This window comes from Penaeus japonicus, unplaced genomic scaffold (genome assembly GCF_977035675.1).
Source record: "Penaeus japonicus unplaced genomic scaffold, GWHDUDI00000001_assembly GWHDUDI00000038, whole genome shotgun sequence".
In the NCBI taxonomy this organism is placed as follows: Eukaryota; Metazoa; Arthropoda; class Malacostraca; order Decapoda; family Penaeidae; genus Penaeus; species Penaeus japonicus.
In genome coordinates, this window is record NW_028234440.1 from 18,250,361 (window position 1) to 18,258,017 (window position 7,657).

The window sequence follows — 7,657 nt, forward strand, 5'->3', positions numbered from 1 at the left end:
AATGTGAATGTGAATGTGAATGTGAATGTGTATGTGAATATGAATATGAATATGAATATGAATGTGAATGTGAATGTGAATGTGAATGTGAATGTGAATGTGAATGTGAATGTGAATGTGAATGTGAATGTGAATGTGAATGTGAATGTGAATGTGAATGTGAATGTGAATGTGAATGTGAATGTGAATGTGAATGTGAATGTCAATGTGAATGTGAATGTGAATGTGAATGTGAATGTGAATGTGAATGTGAATGTGAATGTGAATGTGAATGTGAATGTGAATGTGAATGTGAATGTGAATGTGAATGTGAATGTGAATGTGAATGTGAATGTGAATGTGAATGTGAATGTGAATGTGAATGTGAATGTGAATGTGAATGTGAATGTGAATGTGAATGTGAATGTGAATGTGAATGTGAATGTGAATGTGAATGTGAATGTGAATGTGAATGTGAATGTGAATGTGAATGTGAATGTGAATGTGAATGTGAATGTGAATGTGAATGTGAATGTGAATGTGAATGTGAATGTGAATGTGAATGTGAATGTGAATGTGAATGTGAATGTGAATGTGAATGTGAATGTGAATGTGAATGTGAATGTGAATGTGAATGTGAATGTGAATGTGAATGTGAATGTGAATGTGAATGTGAATGTGAATGTGAATGTGAATGTGAATGTGAATGTGAATGTGAATGTGAATGTGAATGTGAATGTGAATGTGAATGTGAATGTGAATGTGAATGTGAATGTGAATGTGAATGTGAATGTGAATGTGAATGTGAATGTGAATGTGAATGTGAATGTGAATGTGAATGTGAATGTGAATGTGAATGTGAATGTGAATGTGAATGTGAATGTGAATGTGAATGTGAATGTGAATGTGAATGTGAATGTGAATGTGAATGTGAATGTGAATGTGAATGTGAATGTGAATGTGAATGTGAATGTGAATGTGAATGTGAATGTGAACTATGTGAATGTGAATGTGAATGTGAATGTGAATGTGAATGTGAATGTGAATGTGAATGTGAATGTGAATGTGAATGTGAATGTGAATGTGAATGTGAATGTGAATGTGAATGTAAATGTGAATGTGAATGTGAATGTGAATGTGAATGTGAATGTGAATGTGAATGTGAATGTGAATGTGAATGTGAATGTGAATGTGAATGTGAATGTGAATGTGAATGTGAATGTGAATGTGAATGTGAATGTGAATGTGAATGTGAATGTGAATGTGAATGTGAATGTGAATGTGAATGTGAATGTGAATGTGAATGTGAATGTGAATGTGAATGTGAATGTGAATGTGAATGTGAAAGTGAGTGAATGTGAATGTGAAAGTGAATGTGAATGTGAATGTGAGTGTGAATGTGAATGTGAATGTGAATGTGAATGTGAATGTGAATGTGAATGTGAATGTGAATGTGAATGTGAATGTGAATGTGAATGTGAATGTGAATGTGAATGTGAATGTGAATGTGAATGTGAATGTGAATGTGAATGTGAATGTGAATGTGAATGTGAATGTGAATGTGAATGTGAATGTGAATGTGAATGTGAATGTGAATGTGAATGTGAATGTGAATGTGAATGTGAATGTGAATGTGAATGTGAATGTGAATGTGAATGTGAATGTGAATGTGAATGTGAATGTGAATGTGAATGTGAATGTGAATGTGAATGTGAATGTGAATGTGAATGTGAATGTGAATGTGAATGTGAATGTGAATGTGAATGTGAATGTGAATGTGAATGTGAATGTGAATGTGAATGTGAATGTGAATGTGAATGTGAATGTGAATGTGAATGTGAATGTGAATGTGAATGTGAATGTGAATGTGAATGTGAATGTGAATGTGAATGTGAATGTGAATGTGAATGTGAATGTGAATGTGAATGTGAATGTGAATGTGAATGTGAATGTGAATGTGAATGTGAATGTGAATGTGAATGTGAATGTGAATGTGAATGTGAATGTGAATGTGAATGTGAATGTGAATGTGAATGTGAATGTGAATGTGAATGTGAATGGGAATGTGAATGTGAATGTGAATGTGAATGTGAATGTGAATGTGAATGTGAATGTGAATGTGAATGTGAATGTGAATGTGAATGTGAATGTGAATGTGAATGTGAATGTGAATGTGAATGTGAATGTGAATGTGAATGTGGATGTGGATGGGGATGTGAATGTGAATGTGAATGGGAATGTGAATGTGAATGTGAATGTGAATGTGAAGGTGAATGTGAATGTGAATGTGAATGTGAATGTGAATGTGAATGTGAATGTGAATGTGAATGTGAATGTGAATGTGAATGTGAATGTGAATGTGAATGTGAATGTGAATGTGAATGTGAATGTGAATGTGAATGTGAATGTGAATGTGAATGTGAATGTGAATGTGAATGTGAATGTGAATGTGAATGTGAATGTGAATGTGAATGTGAATGTGAATGTGAATGTGAATGTGAATGTGAATGTGAATGTGAATGTGAATGTGAATGTGAATGTGAATGTGAATGTGAATGTGAATGTGAATGTGAATGTGAATGTGAATGTGAATGTGAATGTGAATGTGAATGTGAATGTGAATGTGAATGTGAATGTGAATGTGAATGTGAATGTGAATGTGAATGTGAATGTGAATGTGAATGTGAATGTGAATGTGAATGTGAATGTGAATGTGAATGTGAATGTGAATGTGAATGTGAATGTGAATGTGAATGTGAATGTGAATGTGAATGTGAATGTGAATGTGAATGTGAATGTGAATGTGAATGTGAATGTGAATGTGAATGTGAATGTGAATGTGAATGTGAATGTGAATGTGAATGTGAATGTGAATGTGAATGTGAATGTGAATGTGAATGTGAATGTGAATGTGAATGTGAATGTGAATGTGAATGTGAATGTGAATGTGAATGTGAATGTGAATGTGAATGTGAATGTGAATGTGAATGTGAATGTGAATGTGAATGTGAATGTGAATGTGAATGTGAATGTGAATGTGAATGTGAATGTGAATGTGAATGTGAATGTGAATGTGAATGTGAATGTGAATGTGAATGTGAATGTGAATGTGAATGTGAATGTGAATGTGAATGTGAATGTGAATGTGAATGTGAATGTGAATGTGAATGTGAATGTGAATGTGAATGTGAATGTGAATGTGAATGTGAATGTGAATGTGAATGTGAATGTGAATGTGAATGTGAATGTGAATGTGAATGTGAATGTGAATGTGAATGTGAATGTGAATGTGAATGTGAATGTGAATGTGAATGTGAATGTGAATGTGAATGTGAATGTGAATGTGAATGTGAATGTGAATGTGAATGTGAATGTGAATGTGAATGTGAATGTGAATGTGAATGTGAATGTGAATGTGAATGTGAATGTGAATGTGAATGTGAATGTGAATGTGAATGTGAATGTGAATGTGAATGTGAATGTGAATGTGAATGTGAATGTGAATGTGAATGTGAATGTGAATGTGAATGTGAATGTGAATGTGAATGTGAATGTGAATGTGAATGTGAATGTGAATGTGAATGTGAATGTGAATGTGAATGTGAATGTGAATGTGAATGTGAATGTGAGTGTGAATGTGAATGTGAATGTGAATGTGAATGTGAATGTGAATGTGAATGTGAATGTGAATGTGAATGTGAATGTGAATGTGAATGTGAATGTGAATGTGAATGTGAATGTGAATGTGAATGTGAATGTGAATGTGAGTGTGAATGTGAATGTGAATGTGAATGTGAATGTGAATGTGAATGTGAATGTGAATGTGAATGTGAATGTGAATGTGAATGTGAATGTGAATGTGAATGTGAATGTGAATGTGAATGTGAATGTGAATGTGAATGTGAATGTGAATGTGAATGTGAATGTGAATGTGAATGTGTATGTGAATGTGCATGTGCATGTGCATGTGCATGTGCATGTGCATGTGCATGTGCATGTGAATGTGAATGTGAATGTGAATGGGCATGTGCATGTGAATGTAAATTTTAATGTGAATGTGATTTTGAATGTGAATGTGAATGTGAATGTGAATGTGAATATAGTGTGAATGTAAATGTAAATTTTAATGTGAATGTGAATGTGAATGTGAATGTGAATGTGAATGTGAATGTGAATGTGAATGTGAACGTGAATGTGAATGTGAATGTAAATGTGAATGTGAATGTGAATGTGAATGTGAATGTGAATGTGAATGTGAACGTGAATGTGGATGTGAATGTGAATGTGAATGTGAATGTGAATGTGAATGTGAATGTGAATGTGAATGTGAATGTGAATGTGAATGTGAATGTGAATGTGAATGTGAATGTGAATGTGAATGTGAATGTGAATGTGAATGTGAATGTGAATGTGAATGTGAATGTGAATGTGAATGTGAATGTGAATGTGAATGTGAATGTGAATGTGAATGTGAATGTGAAAGTGAAAGTGAAAGTGAAAGTGAAAGTGAATGTGAATGTGAATGTGAATGTGAATGTGAATGTGAATGTGAATGTGAATGTGAATGTGAATGTGAATGTGAATGTGAATGTGAATGTGAATGTGAATGTGAATGTGAATGTGAATGTGAATGTGAATGTGAATGTGAATGTGAATGTGAATGTGAATGTGAATGTGAATGTGAATGTGAATGTGAATGTGAATGTGAATGTGAATGTGAATGTGAATGTGAATGTGAATGTGAATGTGAATGTGAATGTGAATGTGAATGTGAATGTGAATGTGAATGTGAATGTGAATGTGAATGTGAATGTGAATGTGAATGTGAATGTGAATGTGAATGTGAATGTGAATGTGAATGTGAATGTGAATGTGAATGTGAATGTGAATGTGTATGTGTGTGTGTGTGGTGGGGGGGAGGGGGGGATTTAACCTCCACATGTTTTTTGTTTTTTTAACAACTTATTTTGCAATGTAAATATTACACACAACTCTTCAACCTGATGCCAATTTCCTGGATTTTTTCTAAACTCTATGTCATGTATATTTTAGCAAGACATGCAATCATAGCCAGGGAGTTCTACAAACTATCTTGCCAGAATGTCCCGAGTGGGGCTTTATCATCCTTTGCCACAGGCCTGAATGTGTGAAGGACAGCGGTTGATGTACAGGTGTAGGATGTTTGCCAGTGGCAGATGTGGTGTGGCAAAGAGGCCAGTGGTGGAAGAACTGGTCTAAACATTTACCCAAGATTCTACCAGGCGCTAATCAGCATCGACATGATAATACGAATGTTCTTTTTCAAGATTCACAAAAAAGTTACACCAACCGGGGAACTGTATGAATACAATTTTTCACAAAAAGAGATTATTTTTATCATTAAGGGGTCAACTATCTAAGTGGACCTTTACAGCATACTTATTTGGATCAACTTTGTCACCATCTGATGAAAAGCAAATAATTTAATGAATCTCAAAACTAAAAACCTAATCTTAGCTATCCATAAATACCAAAGATATTATGAACAATAGGACAATACTAAAGTAGACAAAAATAAATAATGCTACCTTATAAAAGACCTGAAATGCCACTGCTATATAAATTCATCTGAAGTAATATGGCTGTGCAATCTGATTAACATTCAAGACACTGACATCCTGAGGTGGAATCCACATGCCTGCTAGGCAGCTAATTAAGAAGGGAGGTCTAGGCAGAGTGACTGAGCCCGCCCCCTCAATTGAGAATAATACATAATCTAGGTTTAACCTTTAATGTCTTATTTGTTACAATTGAGCATGAGCTTCCCAAAACTGGAGGGCTATTTTCCTGCAAATTATTTTCTATTTTTATCTTTTTATTACAAATGGTACAAATATAAACTAAACCCAAACCCACCATCACTTCCCCTTTGGCTGCCTCCTATCCCCATGCTGTCATATCCTCACATGCTCGAGACCATAAATCGTGGAGTAAAATGGAAGTTTTCAAAAATCAATGCTTTTCTATATAAGGACTTTTTCTTCAACAATCACATTCAGCTTTATATTTTGTTCCATTTATAAACAAAACCATATTCTAAAGTTTATAGTTATTGTTTGACTTGTCCACAAATATCGGACCTCCAGCAAAGGCCAACAAAACCTTTACCATATATGCTGAGGTAAGACAAAATACTTATAGACCTCCTCCTTTGCAATGTCCCCTCAAATATGGAATCAGCTTAATCATACCAACACATGAGTGGAAGAGGTTTGTTCATCTTTGCTGGCCGACTCCAAAATAATCGTCTGACTTGCACCACTATCAGGTTTGACGTCCATCACAGGTCACAACCATTGTTCGGTGAAATTGGACGGATCAAAGTCAACATACGGTATTTGTGAGTAAAAAGTTGCATATTAAGAACCACATTGCAATCTTCTTTATAGACCTCCTAAATTTATAAAATCAAAAAAATTGTCATTGCCATATTTTAGAGTCAAATCTAAAAAGGCACCTTCTCCCTTAGGACAGACAAACAACTTCAACTAAAGATAATCTGGCAAGATAGGACTTTCCAGACTTTTCTATCAATGCAAAGAAAGAGCTAATCCAAACTATATCTTCCAGAATATATGTTGTAGAGAATTGTTGGTATTTGCCAGAGCATGTGGCATGTACTACCATGGTGATCATTTCACATTTTTCCCCTATCGGATTAGACACAGGATTATAGGCCTTCAAACATAGATCACAGCAAGTTATAAGGGGATTTTAATGTAATACAACCGATATAATAATAAAAAAATTTGTATTTTGAAAACACCCACTGGTGTATTTTTTACCATTTACCTATCTTAAATGATATCAATCTTCCTACAACCCAAAAATTTGAGAAAAAACAAACAAACACATATATAGAGAGAGACAAATCCCCATACATACATTAATTAGGGGACTACATTTAACTTAACAAAGGATTTACTATGCAATTTCAAATCAAGTTAATAAATGTGGATAAATTCCTAAACAAGGCCATTTTCACCATTCACCATTAAAATAAAAATCAAACAAATCAAAAAAAGAAAAAAAAAGATACTACAACATATAAAAAAGTCATAAAAATCAATAAAACACAAGCCGTAACAATCTCAATCCAGTGGCCAATTCCAGCCCATAATTGCTGTCAGAATCAATACACTTTACCAAGCCCATAAATTCCACTTCCTAGAAGACACAATTGCAAAAGCTACCGGGAATAAAAAATAAATAAATAAACAACAGCTGAAGCCAACACCACACCTACCTCTACAAGAACTAAATACCTGTGCAATGTCTAGACTCACAATAAAGAAAAAAAAAATTAAACAGTAAACAAAGGAAACAAAAGATACTGATACCAAACCTCGTACCTCCGTGAAAACTCCACGCTCGAAAAATTAATCGTAGTCGAACCCCAACGCGAGGAACACACCTTACGCTCTCACCCTAGGTCGTCTAATACCACCTCGAACCCTCACTCCCCCTCCCCCCCATGCCACCTAACCACCACCTGAAGAACCATCCACCTTCCCCTCGGAACAAACGAAGACTCTTTTTTTTTCCTAAAAAAAAAAAAAAAAAAAGGGAAAACAAATAAAATCTCTTCCTTCACACTCTCTCCTCCCCAACAACCACAACCAAGGCACCAAAAATCAAA